Source organism: Triticum urartu, chromosome 1A (assembly GCF_056163025.1).
Source record: "Triticum urartu cultivar PI428250 chromosome 1A, HENAU_Tu73, whole genome shotgun sequence".
Classification (NCBI taxonomy): Eukaryota; Viridiplantae; Streptophyta; class Magnoliopsida; order Poales; family Poaceae; genus Triticum; species Triticum urartu.
In genome coordinates this window covers 290,021,317-290,038,849 of record NC_141873.1, presented here as the reverse complement: position 1 = coordinate 290,038,849, position 17,533 = coordinate 290,021,317, and positions in this window count along the sequence as shown.

The following is a 17,533-nucleotide window of genomic DNA, read 5'->3' as shown; positions in this document are numbered from 1 at the left end:
TTACTTACTCGAGTCCGGAGCTCTCCAGGAGCATTCGCAGATTTGCCCCGCAGCATGTCAGATGCTGCGAAGTATTACCAGGCCGAGGAGGGAAGCTCGACGGAGAAGTTGTTCTGGTCTCAGTATACTAGGACCGAACACCCGATGCCTATGAGTGATCAGCTAAAGCAACTGGTCGAGCTGCACAACGTGGCCGAACAGGCCATGAAGGGCCTTATAGTCCGGATGTGGCCTGGCGACTCCCTTCCCAACAGCTACTTCGGACTGGTGAGGCGGCTTCTGGATGCCTGCCCACGGCTGGAAGTCATCAAGCGGTCCATCTGTATCGAAGGTGCCCGCCGGGCTTTTGCCCATGCAAAGGTGCACTGGGCCAAGATGGATGCCGAGAAGCTGGTGAAGGAGGGGCCGCCGCAGGGCAAGGAGCATCGCCACCCCGAAATGTATTATGAGGGTGTCCTGAAGGGTGCCCGTCTTGTGGCGGACGAGTGTGCGAAGGATGTAATATTCGAATGAACTCGCTCGTGTGATCCTATATTATGAAAACTTGTTCATATGCGCTATGCAACGCTTGTTTGAATTTAAAATATTACCTTTCGTGCGGCTGTTTATCAAATCGGAGAGATGGCCAGTCGTCGGCTTCTGCCCCCATGCCACGAGTGCTGGGGTGTTCGGGATAAATCTGAGCACTCTTTTTCCCATTGTTGGGTCCTTCGAGGGAGGTGCTCAGCTGAACGAACAAGGCAATCAGACTATAATGCTTTATCACTCTCACTTAGCCCTAGAAGTCTACAATTTTAAATTTTGGCGAAGCCCCTAGTATTCGGAAGGCCGAATTCGGGGCGCTATACATGCCTAAGCCGGACAAAGCTGACTCCTCGCCCTAAGCAGCATAAGTCTTTAGGGACTCGAGACCTCTCGAACAGCGACCGACTCTCGCCTTATCATGACAGTCAGTTTTAGCTTTCTCTACTGAGGTTCTTAGCCCAGATGAACCGGGGCACAATCGCAGTAGTTCTCCCAGTGCTACCTTAGCCGATATAGCGGAACGTAAGGTACCAAAACATGGGATCCGGGCAAACCCAACTATTGACCCAAGACATGATTCAGAGCTGATGCATATAATGCTATAAGTTCGGGGTGCCGCACTGTCGAAAGTGTTCGGACTTCTCACTCCGTATTATGGGGTACGCTTAAGCCCCTGGTGTATTGGCCGTACCAGAGTGTACGGGTGTTGAATGTCATGAATGAACATATATATATATATATAAAAGAAAGAATAGAGAATGCGGTAATAGTCTAGTGCTATGCATTGTTTATTCAAAAAGGTGCGTCGAAGCAGAATGATACAAGTAGTGCGATAAGCAAAAAGTAGGACTATTTAACATGTCCCCTCCAAGGGAAACCTGAGGAATGGTATTTAAAGCGAGTATGTCACTCGTTATCAGAGACCACCTGGGAGTTCCGTGGTGCGATGTAGCTTTCTGCCTCCTTGGTTGTTGCATCGTGTGTCCGGAAATCGTACCACCGGACGGGGTTTCCAGAGATTAAAGTCCTGAAAGAGAGAAAAATAACAAAGCGGGAAGCCCCTAGTGCGGTTGAGCCGCGTCTTGGGGCATGCCGTAGTCGTGCCCCCCTCCCCACCTGTGCCCATGGTATTTTCAATGCGTAATTATGCATGCGTGGCACGGATTTCGTCGTTTGGCTGGTACTGGGGTTGGGGCCGCATTGCTATGCGAGCTTGGAACGTGCCAAGCGGTCTTGTTGCTGATTACTCCGGGCGCGCTTGAAGGTGTTCGAGTCTTTAATTGCCGAACTGGTGGATTGCCTTAAGAGGCTGCTTTGCGCTTCTGCTGTGAGGGCCGCAGTGTGCTCCTCCGTGCGGAGAGAGCGCTCTGTGTTTCCATTGACTGTGATGACCCCCCAAGGTCCTGGCATCTTGAGCTTGAAATGTGCATAGTGCGGTACCGCGTTGAATCTCGCAAATGCGGTTCGCTCGAGCAGTGCATGATAGCCGCTGCGAAACGAGACTATATCGAAGATTAACTCCTCGCTCCGGAAGTTATCCGGGGATCCGAAGACCACTTCCAGTGTGACTGAGCCTGTGCAATGGGCCTCTACACCTGGTATGACGCCTTTGAAGGTCATTTTTGTGGGTTTGATCCTTGAGGGGTCTATACCCATTTTGCGCACTGTGTCCTGATAAAGCAGGTTCAGGCTGCTGCTGCCGTCCATAAGGACTCGAGTGAGGTGAAATCCATCGTTGATTGGGTCTAGTACCAGTGCGGCGAATCTGCCATGACGGACACTAGTGGGATGGTCCCTGCGATCGAAGGTCATCGGACAGGAGGACCATGGGTTGAACTTTGGGGCGACTGGCTCCAACGCATATACATCCTTTAACGCACGCTTCCGCTCCCTCTTGGTGATGTCGGTTGCATATATTATGTTCACCGTCCGCACTTGTGGGAGGGAACCTCTTCTGCCCTCCAGTGTTCGGCTGCCGGGGCTCCTCCTCGTCAATGCTATATAGCCCCTTATCTTTGTTTTCGGCGTTTAACTTACCGACCTGCTTGAACACCCAGCATTCCCTGTTGGTGGGGTTGGCTGGCTTGTCGGGGGTGACATGTATTTGGCACGAGCGATCGAGTATACGGTCCAAACTGGACGGGCCCGGAGTGCTTCTTTTGAATGGCTTTTTCCGCTGACCTGGTTTAGAGCCTCTGAATCCGGCATTGACTGCCGTATCCTCGGTATTGTCGCTATTGACGCGGTGCTTATGTTTGTTGCGACGTGACCTGCCATTGCTATCCTTGGTATCTGAAGTACCATGGTTCTTAGATATGTTATTGCTGCGAGCCAGCCAGCTGTCTTCTCCCGCGCAAAAGAGGGTTATGACTGTCGTGAGGGCTGCCATAGATTTTGGTTTTTCCTGGCCAAGGTGTCGGGCGAGCCACTCGTCGCGGATGTTGTGCTTAAAAGCTGCTAGGGCCTCCGCATCCGGACAGTCGACGATTTGATTTTTCTTTGTCAGGAACCGTGTCCAGAATTGCCTGGCCAATTCCTCTGGCTGCTGAATTGTGGGGCTCAAGTCATCGGCATCTGGTGGTCGCACATAAGTGCCGTGGAAGTTGTCGAGGAATGCGGCTTCCAGATCTTCCCAACAGCCAATGGATTCTGCTGGCAGGCTGTTGAGCCAATGCCGAGCAGGTCCTTTGAGCTTGAGTGGGAGGTATTTGATGGCGTGTACATCGTCACCGCGGGCCATGTGGATGTGCAGGAGGAAGTCCTCCATCCATAATGCATGATCTGTTGTGCCGTTGTATGATTCGATATTTACGGGTTTGAAACCCTCTGGGATTTGGTGATCCGTTACTTTGTCTATTAAGCATATGGGGTGTGCGGCGCCTCTGTAGTGGGCTATGTCACGACGCAGCTCGGATGAGTATTATCCGCTGTGTTCGGCCCAGCCGGATTTACTTTTACTATATCCGGCGTGACGGTTATCGTCTTGTAGTGGCGCGCCCTCGTGATCTGTAGATTGATCTTGCGTGTTATGCTTTGTCCTCCAATACGTCTTGTAGCTCTACCATGTTTCCCCGTGCCTTGTCATTTTTATTTGAGTGGCGTCGGGGTGCGGGCTGAGTTTTTGGCTGAAATGCCTCTCTGTCACGGCCACGAGGTGGCCGATCAGCCGCGTCATATGCTGGAGATGTAGGTTTTAATGCTTCCTCCTCCAGTCGGGGTAGCAACCTGTGCTTTGGGTAACTCTTGGAGGGGCGTTCGAGTTCATATTCCTCGGCCGCAAGGACTTCAGTCCATCTGTCAGCTAGCAAATCTTGATCAGCTTGAAGCTGCTGCTGCTTTTTCTTCAGGCTATTTGCCGTGGCTATAAGCCGGCGCTTGAGGCGCTCTTGCTCGGCGGGATCCTCCGGTATGACAAATTCGTCGTCGTCGAGGCTTGCCTCGTCTTCGGAGGGAGGCATGTAATTAGCATCCTCCGCCTCTCCATCTGCCGCTCTCTCGGGAGGGATGGCTTCTCCATCCTCCTGCTCCAAATCTTGCTGGAGGGGATTGTTGTCGTCTTCGGCACTATCCGGAGTGCTATTATCTCCTGTGCTGGTATCACCCCTTTTGCTTTGGCGAGACTTAGAGCGGCGTCGTTGACGTCGGCGCTTGGGTTGCTTCTTGGAGGGGTCATCCTCCGCTGTCTCGTCGCCATTGCCTTCTTTGGGTGTGTCCACCATGTATATATCATATGATGAGGTGGCTGTCCAGTGCCCTGTGGGCAGTGGTTCCTCTTCGTCTCCCGCATCGTCGTCCGTACCGTCGATGTCTTCGGAGTCAAAGTTGAGCATGTCGGTCAAATTGTCGACAGTGGCTACTAAGTGGGTGGTGGGTGGGCGGCGAATTTCTTCGTCATCCGCATCCCAATCTTGCCGAACATAGTTCGGCCAGGACTCTCCTGACAGGGAGAGATACCTTAATGAGTTCAGTATGTTGCCAAAGGGTGAGTGCTGAAAGATATCCGCGGAGGTGAACTCCATGATTGGCACCCAGTCGGATCCGATAGGCATGGGCGCAGGCGGTTCGGAGTCCGTGGCCATGGAAGAATCCGGTAGTTCGGCGTCACGGCTCCGTGAAGGGTAAGGTCGATGCTTGGCTCGATCACCGCTGAGAATACGGCCTCCGTGGCGGGGTCTATCCACCCGTCCATGGATGGCGCAATTGGCTCCGAATTGAGGGTCGGAGCGGTTGCCGGTGCGGTCTCCTGAACACTATCCGATGGTATAGCTAAATCATGCTCACCGTGACTGTGCGGCGCACTCGGCAGGGGCTCAAATCCGTCGAAGATCAAGTCTCCGCAGATGTCGGCCGTGTAGTTTAAGCTTCCAAACCTGACCTGGTGGCCAGGGGCGTAACTCTCGATCTGCTCCAGATGGCCAAGCGAGTTGGCCCGCAGTGCGAAGCCGCCGAATACAAAGATCTGTCCGGGAAGAAAAGTCTCACCCTGGACTGCATCGCTATCGATGATCGAAGGAGCCATCAAGCCTAATGGTGACGACACAGAGGAACTCTCAATGAAAGCACCAATGTCGGTGTCAAAACCGGCGGATCTCGGGTAGGGGGTCCCGAACTGTGCGTCTAAGGTGGATGGTAACAGGAGGCAGGGGACACGATGTTTTACCCAGGTTCGGGCCCTCTTGATGGAGGTAAAACCCTACGTCCTTCTTGATTATTCTTGATAATATGAGTAGTACAAGAGTTGATCTACCACGAGATCGGAGAGGCTAAACCCTAGAAGCTAGCCTATGGTATGATTATATGTTGTCCTACGGACTAAACCCTCCGATTTATATAGACACTGGAGGAGGCTAGGGTTACACAAGGTGGGTTACAAAGGAGGAGATATCCATATCCGTATTGCCTAGCTTGCGTTCCACGCCAAGTAGAGTCCCATCCGGACACGGGACGAAGTCTTCAATCTCGTATCTTCATAGTCCAACAGTCCGGACAAAGGATATAGTCTGGCTGTCCGGAGACCCCCTAATCCAGGACTCCCTCAACATCCATGAAGGAGCCATACTATTTCATAATATGTGTTTATTTGTGATTGTTATGCTTCCTTGTTTTCTATGCATGTTAGAATGGTAGAAAGATCCCTCATGAATATCAAGCAAATTGCCATCCCCGATGTTGCACCTTCACACGTCAAGTACGTCTAGTAGTGGGCTCATAAAATTGGGGTGCTGCTAGGTGTCCTTCAACTGAAGGGTTCGTGTCGGACACGGACATGCACTTCATTAGGTTGACTTGACAAGACTATCAAAACGGTTTTGGGCCTTGTGGCAAAAGAGGTCGGGATCCGGGGTATGAGATACCTTCCCGACTGACAGGAGTCGTATAGAGATACGATTAGCAAGGAGTTGCTTACTGGATAGGCATGTTGTCTAGCAGTGATGCTAAAGCTCACTAGTCGCATGTGCTAGTCGGATCCTGAATCACTGAGAGTTTGTGGAGGGATGCTGACTTTAGTGGGAGTATTTCTGTTTAAGGCTATAATTACTCTACATAAACACATTGCTTAGTGATTGCATATTTTTCTGTTGTAGATCAATGGCACCACCTGCTCAATCCAACTTTTCATTGAAATCAATTCTGGAAAAGGATAAACTGAATGGAACAAACTTTACTACCTGGTATAGAAATTTGAGAATTGTTCTCAAGCATGATAAAAAGGAACATGTTCTAGAGGATCCGCTTCCAGAGGAACCTGCCGATAATGCTAGTAACACAACCAAGAATGCCTACCAGAAACTCGTTGATGAATCAAACGAGATCAGCTGCCTCATGTTGGCTTGTATGGAGCCCGATTTGCAGCAGCATTTCAAAGATGTTGGGGTTTTCGATATGATCGAGAGTCTCAAGAGCATGTTTCAGGTACAGGCTAGGACCGAAAGGTTCAACGTCTGGCGATCCTTGATGGATTGTAAGCTGAAGGAAGGTGATCCACTAAGGCCGCATGTGATCAAGATGATCGGATATGTGCAAGCTTTGGATCGGTTGGGCTTCCCGCTCTTGGATGAGCTGGCTACTGATGAAGTTCTGGGTTCTCTTCCGCCCAGCTATGGGACGTTCATCTCGAACTATCATATGCGTGGCATGGATAAGAAGCTCACTGAATTGCATGGGATGCTCAAAGTGGCAGAGCAGGATACTAAGAAAGGCACGCATCAAGTGTTGATGGTGCAGAAATCGGCTAAGTTCCAGAAGAGTTGGTCTAAGAAGAAGGCTAAGGCAAAGGGCACAGAGATGGTAACCTCCGCCGTTGCGCCGAAGTCTGGACTGGACTCAAAGACCATTTGCTATCATTGCAAGGAAACTGGTCACCGGAAGAGGAACTGTAGCAAGTGGCTTGCAGAGCATGGCAAGAAGGCTGGGAATTCTGCTTCAGGCAAAGGTACACTTGTTGCATATGTTATAGACATTTACCTTGCTGACATACCTAGTAGCTCTTGGGTATTTGATCGGATCGGTTGTTCATATTTGCAACTCGATGTAGGGGCTGGTAAGAACTAGGCATGTGGCACAAGGGGAGATTGACATCAGGGTCGGCAACAAAGCAAGAGTTTCTGTGTTGGAGGTCGGCACGATGCAGCTCCAGCTTCCTTCTGGATTTATTTTGGAATTGAATAATTGTTATTACATTCCTGCACTTAGTGGGAACATTATTTCTGCCTCATGCTTGATGTGTCAGGGTTATGAATTCAATTTAAAGGACAATGGTTGTTCGATTTATTTGAATAGTATGTTCCACGGCTATGCACCCATTGTTGATGGGTTATTTATATTGAATCTAGAACAGGAACCGGTCTATAACATGAATGTCAAGAGGCATAAGCCCAATGAGATAAATCCGACATACTTCTGGCATTGCCGGCTTGGACACATTAGTCTGAAACGCATGAAGAAGCTCCATGATGATGGACTCCTAACTTCGACCGACTTTGGGTTGTTCGAGACATGTGAATCATGCTTGCTCTGCAAGATGTCTAAGTCTCCTTTCGCAAAGAGTTGCGAGAGGGCATCCGAGCTGTTGGAACTGATACACAGTGATGTGTGTGGACCAATGAGCACAACTGCCAGAGGTGGCTATCAGTACTTCGTGACTTTTACCGACGACTTGAGTAGATACGGATATATCTATTTGATGAGGCACAAGTCAGAGACTTTTGAAAATTTCAAAGAGTTTCAAAACGAGGTGGAGAATAAGCTCGGCAAGACTATAAAACTTCTACGATCTGATCGTGGAGGTGAGTACATCAGCCAGGAGTTTGATGATCATCTGAAAAGCAGAGGTATAGTACCTCAGCTCACACCTTCGGGTACGCCATAGAAAAATGGTGTATCAGAACGGAGAAATTGCACCTTGTTGGACATGGTTCGGTCTATGATGAGCAAGTCGGATTTACCCTTGTCATTCTGGGGATACGCTCTAGAAACTGCAGCTTTCACACTTAACAGGGTACCATCAAAATCCGTAGACAAGACACCACATGAGATGTGGACCGGGAAGAGTCCCAGTTTGTCTTTTCTAAAGATTTGGGGTTGTGAAGCATTTGTCAAGAAACTTATGTCAGACAAGCTTACACCCAAGTCAGATAAATGCATATTCGTGGGATATCTGAGGGAAACCCTGGGATATAACTTCTACAACCGGGAAGAGAACAAAGTGTTTGTTGCTCGGAATGGGGTTTTCCTTGAGAAAGAGTTTCTCAGTCGGGAGGCCAGTGGGAGGACGGTCCGACTCGAAGAAATTCGAGGACCACTTGGGGACGGCTCGGCTGATGATGAGATCATACCGGAGTTAGTCAGGGAACCCGTAGTGGAAGCGGCACCGGAACCACGGAGGTCAGAAAGATTACGCAGAGTGCGCGATGTATTGTTGCTAGAAAGCGACGAGCCGGCCACATATGCGGAAGCGATGGTGAGCCCAGATTCCAAGGCATGGCTGGAGGCCATGAGATCCGAGTTAAAGTCCATGGATGATAATCAAGTTTGGGACTTGGTTGATCCGCCACCTGGCGTAACGGCCATTGGTTGCAAATGGGTCTTTAAGAAGAAAAACGATGTGGATGGAAATGTTTAGATCCAGAAAGCTCGGCTTGTCGCTAAGGGTTATGGACAAGTTCAAGGAATTTACTATGACAAGACTTACTTGCCGGTAGCGATGCTGAAGTTCGTGAGGATCGTACTAGCTATAGCTGCATACTTCGATTACGAGATATGGCAGATGGATGTCAAGACGGCTTTCCTTCATGGAAATTTAACCGAGGATGTGTATATGATACATCCCGAGGGTTTTGTCGATCCAACTAGCACTAGTAAGGTATGCAAGCTCAAGAGATCCATTTATGGGTTGAGGCAAGCATCTTGGAGCTGGAACATTCATTTTGATGAGGTCGTCACTGGTTTCGGCTTCATCAAAAGCGAAGAGGACTCTTGTTTATATAAGAAGTTAAGTGGGAGCTCGATATTGTTTTTGATCTTGTATGTGGATGACATACTACTGATCAGAAATGATATTTCGATGCTGAACTTGGTCAAGGAGTCATTGAATGGCAAGTTTTCGATGAAGGACCTTGGTGAGGCAATGTACATTTTAGGCATTAAGATCTATAGAGATAGATCAAGGACGCTGCTCGGCTTAAGCCAGAGCACGTACATAGATAAAGTGTTGAAGCGGTTCAACATGAGTGAGGCAAAGAAAGGGTTCTTGCCACTCTCACATGGTATAAGGCTAAGCGAGACTCAGAGTCCTTCGACATCTGATGAGCGAAGCAGGATGAGTAGGATTCCATATGCCTCAGCAATCGGATCCATCATGTATGCCATGAGATGTACGCGGCTCGATGTTGCTTTTGCAATAAGCCTAACAAGTAGATACCAGGCCAACCCAGGTGAGAGTCACTGGGCAGCGGTAAAGACTATTTTGAAGTACCTGAAAAGGACTAAAGAGATGTTCCTAGTTTATGGAGGTGAGGAAGAGCTCGTCATAAGGGGTTACGCCGATGCTAGTTTCCAAACCGACAGAGATGATTGTCGATCATAGTCCGGATTCGTGTACGTCATGAACGGAGGAGCAGTGAGCTGGATGAGTTCCAAGCAAGATACGGTGGCCGATTCTACTATAGAAGCCGAATACATTGCGGCTTGTGAAGCTACAAAGGAAGGTGTTTGGATCCGGAACTATCTGGATGATCTTGGTATTTTCCCAGCCTCGGTAAAACCATTGGACCTTTATTGTGATAATTCTGGTGCCATCGCACAAGCCAAGGAGTAGAGGAATCACCACAAGGTCAGACACATAGATCGGAAATATCACCTGATACGAACGATCGTAAAGAGTGGTGATGTAGAGTTATGCAAAATTCACACGGATGCAAATGTTGCGGATCCGTTAACTAAGTTGCTTCCACAACCCAAGCATGAGGGCCACGTTAGAGCTATGGGCATTCGATGTCTATTTGATTGACTCTAGTGCAAGTGGGAGACTGTTGGAGATATGCCCTAGAGGCAATCATGTATGATGATATTGCCTATGTGTTTATGAATAAAGATAGTCCTTGGACATTATCAATGATGTGTATCAGCAAGTACGTGACTTGTTTGTGGGACTATGCATTGTATGATGACTGTCCTAAAAGGTCCCTAGTCGAAAGGGTTGTGTGGACGCACGGCCAACTAGACTAGCATATGACACGGTCGATGGCTTGGTCTCACTAGCCATGGAGCATTGGATGCTAACCAGATAATATGGACTTGGAAGGATCTGGTCAGATTCGACATAGTTGGATCCGAGTCGAGATAAGGTCCAAGTCGGACAGACCCAACTATGAGACGCAGCGATATGTCAGCTGTGAGTCTCTAGTACAACATATGTTCCATGTCCTAAGACCTGAGCTGACGCATGTACTCGGGATGGTGACAGACTTGCTTTGGGCCAACCAAACGCTACTCCGTAACTGGGTAGTTATAAAGGTAGGTTTCGGATTTGTCCAGAACCATGCTGCGAGACGTGGTCGAGCAAGATGGGATTTGCCCCTCCGATCAGGAGAGATATACTCTGGGCCCCTCGTGTGATCCGGCCAGGATAAGCATGGCCATGCGACAAGGATTATGAGATAATCCGGTTTGTGGTCGGTGTCACTGGAACGAGAAAGAGGTCGGGCTAGCACAAGGATGACAGACTCGCCTTGAGCTCCACAACATATATCGTGTGGCAAAAGGAATGGAAGTGTGATGTATAGGTTCGCTAACCAGCTTCATAGTCTGCTTGGTGTTCGGCATGACTTGCTAGAGGCCGCTACCAACTGTGTAGTTCGGAGGTGATCCGAACTGCGACCAAGCCGACTTGAACCTAAGGGGTCGCACGCTTAAGGGAAGGAACCAACGAGGTCGGATCCGAGGACACTGGTCGGATGTGATCCGAACTGTATTCGGATTGTGGCCGAGTAGACTTATGGGCTTTAGGGTCCGTGCGAGGCCCAAGTGTTGAGCCCGTGACGAATGCCTATATATATAGTGGAGGTGCCGCACACTCATGCGGTTGATCGCTTCGGCGCTATCACTAGGGTTTGCATGTGTTGCGAATAGACACCTCCACTCACCGCTGGTTGTTTGATCGGACCTAGCAGTCCACCGCACGACGTTCCTCCTGCACGCGCGGATACCATTAGAGGCGGTGCACTTGCGCTGCTCCGGCGAACCTGTACTTGCGAACCGACCACCAGTTGTACGACGGAGATCGGACGAGGAGGAGACGATCCACGCGGACGCGCTGCCCCAACTCATCTTCTGCTGCACAGCACTGCGCGTCTAGTGGTAACGAACTGTGATCCATCTCCCGTAGCATGTTCTTGGTTGTTTTGCGTGTAGGAAATTTTAATTTGCAGTCGACGCACCCTACCATAGATCCCAACATTCACTATGTAGGCCAAGTGAGACAACTTATTGTTTATTTGAGCCGTTCAAGTATAATCATGTGGCGTTTGCTTATTTCTCATTCCTCTCCATCGATCATGTCGCCCTCCACTCGAGTCCATCCTCCCGCATGCCTCATTTGAACATTCCGCCGAGTATCATTCGCATGTACCCACCCTAGTCCTCTTTCAATAGATCTCCGGACCCCGAGATGAAATCGAGAGGGAACGAGTGGGGGCACGTGATACCTAAGGCGGATTCAAAATTTTGAATCGGTGATCATAGCATCTGCAAATCATATATAAAGGGTATTCAATGTTCATTTCGTTTTTGAACGTACAATATACTCCCTCCTATCCTTTCTAGTTTACATATAAGTTTTATGTGTAGTCAAAGTATCTCTACTTTGATCAACAAGGTATCAACATTCAACAACACCCAATCAATATTGGTAGATTCGTACGTACTCCTAGATTTGTACTCGAGATGGTTTCCAATTTGACTATTGACAAGATTAATAGTACATGAGATGTATAATGTGAAAATTATATCATTGGAAACTCCTTTCACATAAGAATTTGACCGTATGCTTTGTGTAAGTTGCATGTCATATATTATTACTCTAACATTTGGTCAAAGTAGTATAGTGGAAGTGGATCCTCTAACGTAGGTATCCCTGCCTTACCCTCCCTTTCAGTCACTTACTGGCGGACCCCATGCTTGCTAGGCCCCGCATGTCAGTTACTCAATGGGTTCGGCCACGTCAGGGGATCCTCATCCGTAGTATACTCCCTCTGTTTTTATTTACTCCGCATAAAACAGAGGGAGTGGTGGTATAATAAATGACGCGGGCGGGGGAGGGGGAGGGACATCGGTTTACTCTCAACTGCGGTTCCACAAGCGAGTGAAAACGCAAGACGAAGCGTGTTCCATTCGGTGAGCGACATGGAGGGTCCAGCGTGCCGGGCTGCAACGTGAATGCGACAAGAGCGATGTACAGTCAAAACCGATTGACCGGTCGTCACCGGAACCACTATTCACACCAGAACCTTCGCTGCTCGGCCTACGCCAGCCACTGCCCTAAAACCACACCAAATCACCAGCCCATTCCCCCACCTTTCGATCCCCTAGCCCGCATCAAGCGTCCCCTAGTTCATCGGAAAGCCATGGTGCGCCGCAAGATCACTTACTACAAGATGCTGACGCCGAAGCGCCGCGCAGAAGTCGCGGCGGCGATCGGCGCCACAGACCTCTGTTCCCAAGCTCGCTTTGCGGCGGGCCAATCCCCGAGTTCTCTGGAGCCAAGCTACGAGGAGGAGGAAGCCGATCCAATGTTCATAGAGGAGGTCGCGGCGCAGAAGGCCCCCGATGGGTATGAGACGATGGACGTTGACTTCTTGCCGGTGTCCGAGTCCCCCATAGTGCAGGCGGACCAGCGGTTCAACATGGCGATACTAAAGGAAGACCGGGAGGCAGAGTCTCAACTCGACGCGGAGCGCGCGCATGCCGCTGCCATCGAGGCTCTCCTGCAGGCGGAACCAGATGCCGTGGATGTGAACCGGGCGGCGGAGGCTCAACTTGAGGCGGAGCGCGCAGATGCCGCTGCCATCGAGGCCCTCCTGCAGGCGGAACCAGATGTTCTGGACTTGAACCGGGCGGCAAAGGCTCGACTCGACGCAAAGCGCGCGGATGCCGCTCTCATCGACACCCTCCTGCAGGCGGAACCGGATGTCCTGGACTTGAACCGGGCGGCGGAGGCTTGACTCGACGCGAAGCATGCGGATGCCGCTGCCATCGAGGCCCTCCTGCAGGCGGAACCGGACGTCGTCGACTTGAACCGGGCTGTGCTCTCGTCCGTGCAGAGAACCCGCACGCTCCTCTTGAATGAGTAGCTTTAGGCCGAGGACAACCATGGTGCGGAGACACACGTCGGCAGCGACGGCTGGTTCGCGCCGGCAGCCGAAGACGACGAGGCCGTCTCTTTCTGTTGGGGGTATTACTACTGGGCGTAAACCGGCCTATCTGGGCCGGGTTAACTTCATCAGCAGTTAAGTATGTTAAAGCCCATGAAGGTAGATGAGGGCTCAAGACCCATAATCGGTTGAGAGCCCGTAGCCGTAAACCGGCGTGAATATGTAACTTGTATTGTAAGTTAGGAATAAGTAGAGACCAAACCGGACACATCTATGAGCCGGTGTTGGGACTCTTTAACCGATGGGCGTCACCCATGTATATAAGGGGACGACCCGGTGGCGGTTCAAGGACAACAGACAACAACTCGAGACATAGGCGAAGCTTGTTTGCTCCCTAGTCATTGAAACACCCATCGATTCCATCACAACTAGACATAGGCTTTTACCTTCATCGAAGGGGCTGAACTAGTATAAACTCACTTGCGTCCTTGTGTCCGCTTTAGCCCCTTCAAGATAACCCGTCGCGATGGCTCCACGACTAAGTCCTTTCTCTAGGACATCTGCCATGACAAAACCACAACAGTTGGCACCCACCGTGGGGCTATCGCACGATGGTTTCCGGTTCTTGGAGGGCCGCTTTGAAGGACTCGAGGGTTATGTTGTAGGCTGGATGACTAAGAGTCGTCGCGGCAAGCTCTACATCGACGACGCAGGCTAGGGCCCCGAGGCTGGCTCAATTGAGTACGGGTACCGGGTCCCCTTTTGGTAGCATTCACATTTTCATTGGCAAGATCGGAGAACCGGGCCCTGAGCCGGACATCTGCACCGATCTCATCGAGACGGCTCAGCGTGCGCAATTTGCCCGGGTTAAACCGGCCATGAAGCGTACCTTCGTGGGAGTGATCCATGGAGGAAGTCATAAGGATAGATCGGAGCTTCGCGGGGCAACTGTCGTTTGTTCCGGTGACGAATCTTCGGCTGGAGAAACCGAATCTCTTTATCAGCTACAAGATGGCCGGATTGAGAGCTGTTCCGATGGCAACAGTATTCTGGACCCCTCCGATCTGCCTAACCGGGTTAGATTATTCATGACCGGAACACAAGCAGCGTTTCATTCTTCGATAGCCGCGGCAACGGTCTCCGGTTCAGCAGCGGCGATGGCTGCTAGGGCAGGAGGCCCTGTGCGCCCGCCGGCTCAGGTTCTATCAAAACTATTTGATGTGTTGGCTGTGCTTATGGCGGAAGTTAATCCGCCAGATCAGGACGTTCACAACACAGAGATTGCAAAGGTAAAGGAACAAATCACCCAGGCCAAGACGGATCTGGCTGCTGAGGATACCAGGATGGCCGCAGAGCGGGCCGCTTTAGACGCATAGGCCTACAGGCTTATGTTGGACCAGAGCGCGTCGCATGAAGTCATGAGGAGGAAGCACCGATCCCGCTTACCTCCATTTTTCGAGTATAGAGACCTTTTTAACACTCCAGGGCCAAGAGCCGGCAATCCGCTGGAGGGGAACCGGGCAGAAGCCCCTGGGACCGGTGCGCCGGTTCAGCCCCGTCAGATGGACCCACCTCGTCAAAACACCGTTATACCTTAGGATGCTTTAACACCTCCGGGTCACTACTCCAACCCAATGGACAATCTTGTTGCCACTGCTGCACGACTGGAGGCCATTCCAATTGAAGGTGACTCGCCGCAGGCAGTAGAGACACGACGGGTCAAGGAACTTCTGAGGACAGCTTTGGCCCAACAGGAAGCGTACTCGTACAGCCGCGACCGGATCCACTCGACCCCCCGTCCAAGCCAGAGCTATAGCAGACATATGGATGAGCCAGCAGTGTCGAGTAATGAACGACGTGGAGCACCCCGTGACAAAAACCCGACGGGTGGTGCTGATGACGCTCAGCAAGTAGTAAACCGGGCCCGAGCGCGCAGGAGGCTGAGTTAGCCACACAGCATCAGGCTCGGCAGCTCACGCCGGTTCGTCCAACCATCTCAATCGAATCTGGTGTTACTTCTAGTTCTTTGGGGGTGCCTTGCCTTATTCCCGCTTTACGCAATGTGCGCCTGCCCAAGGATTTCAAAGGCCCGCGCAAGGTACCAAATTACACGGCGGATCAACCTCCAGAGACATGGGTGGAGAGCTATGAGATGGCCATGGAGATGCTGGATGTGGATGACACAGCGTGTGCGAAATACTTCACCATGATGCTTGAAGGAACGGCCCGTACTTGGTTAAAAAGCTTGCCAGCTAATTCTATCAGTTCATGGGCCCAATTACGAGCCCGATTTATCAACAATTTCAAGGATACATGTAAACAACCTATGTCGATAGTGGACTTAGCTGCATGCGTCTAGGAGGAAGGAGAATCAACAACTCATTGGGTGCGTCGGGTTTCACAAGTGTTGCATTCCTCAGACCGCATCAATGCTGACACCGCGGTACTGACCCTAGAGGGCAACTGCCGGTTTGGGCCCCTGAAGTTGAAATTGGGACGGATGAAGCGTCATTGCACTGACATGGGGACCCTCATGGCCGCTTTGGTAAAATATGTTGATTCTGATAGTACCAAGGATCCCGAATCTGATGATGACAAGACAGGGAAGGGGAAGAAAAACAGCAGCTCCAAAGGTCAGCAGCATCACTGGGTAGGCAATTGCGGAGGAGGCAAGCGTAAAGCGAATGGTAACATGGATTTTGTGGCTAATACCAACGCACAGGACAATGGCCAGCGACGCAAGGGTAGGCCGAAAAATCGTAGTGGAGCGCCCAACCCTAACCCAAACCGCCTGAACTATCTGCTAAGCCAGCCCTGTCCAAGACATGGGACGAAGGAGGAGCCAGCAAACCACCTTTGGAAGGATTGCTTTATTATGCAGGAGTTCAAGAATTCTAATAATTTCCGGTATGATCACGGATCTGGCGGTGGCTCGGGGTCCGGGCCGGGTTACGGTGGAGGAAGTTCCGGTTCAGGATTTAATGGTAATCCGGGCAGACATAATGGTCAAAATAGTCAGAACAACCACGGTGGTTACAACCAGCAGCAGCAACAGTCAGGTTACCAGAGCAACCCAAAGCAGTTGAGTAGTGGGCAGTACCATGTTTTCACCATTAGCTTGGACAAGCGAGACCGGAAGGTTCAGAGGCGGGCAGTCAACTCTGTTGAACCGGCCATACCCCGTTATCTACGTTGGTTTGAACAACCAATCATATGGAGCAGGGAGGATCACCCACCCCAGGTCGATAATCCGGGTCAGTTGGCTCTGGTGGTGGCGCCTCAGGTGGGAGGTTATAAGTTCACCAAGGTGCTCATGGATGGAGGGAGCAGCATTAACATCCTGTACTATGAGACCTTCCGTCGTATGGGACTAACAGATAAGAATCTCAAACCATCTAATACAGTATTCCATGGTGTAGTGCCTGGCAGATCAGCATATCCCATTGGTAAGATAGCTCTGGAAGTGGCCTTTGGGGATGATCATGATTCCAGATCAGAGACATTGACGTTTGAAGTGGTGAAAATCCAAAGTCCATATCATGCCCTGTTTGGGCGACCGGCATACGCCAAGTTTATGGCTCGGCCCTGTTATGTGTATTTGCAGCTCAAGATGCCGGGTCACAAGGGGACAATAACGGTTCATGGAAGCCGCAAAATCGCTTTGGAATGCGAGGCAGGAGATGCGGCTTATGCAGAGTCGGTTTGTGCCACCGAGGAGTTGAAGTACTATAAAGATAATGTTGATCCAGCGGACATGACTCCATTGAATAAGCCAACTACGGAGCATGATCCGGCCCTGAAGTTCAAATCGGCAGCAGAAACTAAGCTTGTGGACTTTGTACCTGGCGATTCGTCCAAGCAGTTTAGCATCAGTGCCAACTTGGATCCGAAATAGGAAAGTGCGCTCATCGAGTTCATCCGTGAGAATCGGGACATTTTTGCATGGAAGCCCTCTGACATGCCAGGTGTACCGAGGCAACTCGCTGAGCACACCCTTAATGTGGATCCGAAATACAAACCGGTGAAACAGTTTCTCCGCCGGTTTAACGAAGAAAGACGCAAGGCGATTGGAGAAGAGGTAGCCAGTCTCTTAGCAGCTGGCTTTATTATTGAAGTTTTCCACCCTGAGTGGCTTGCCA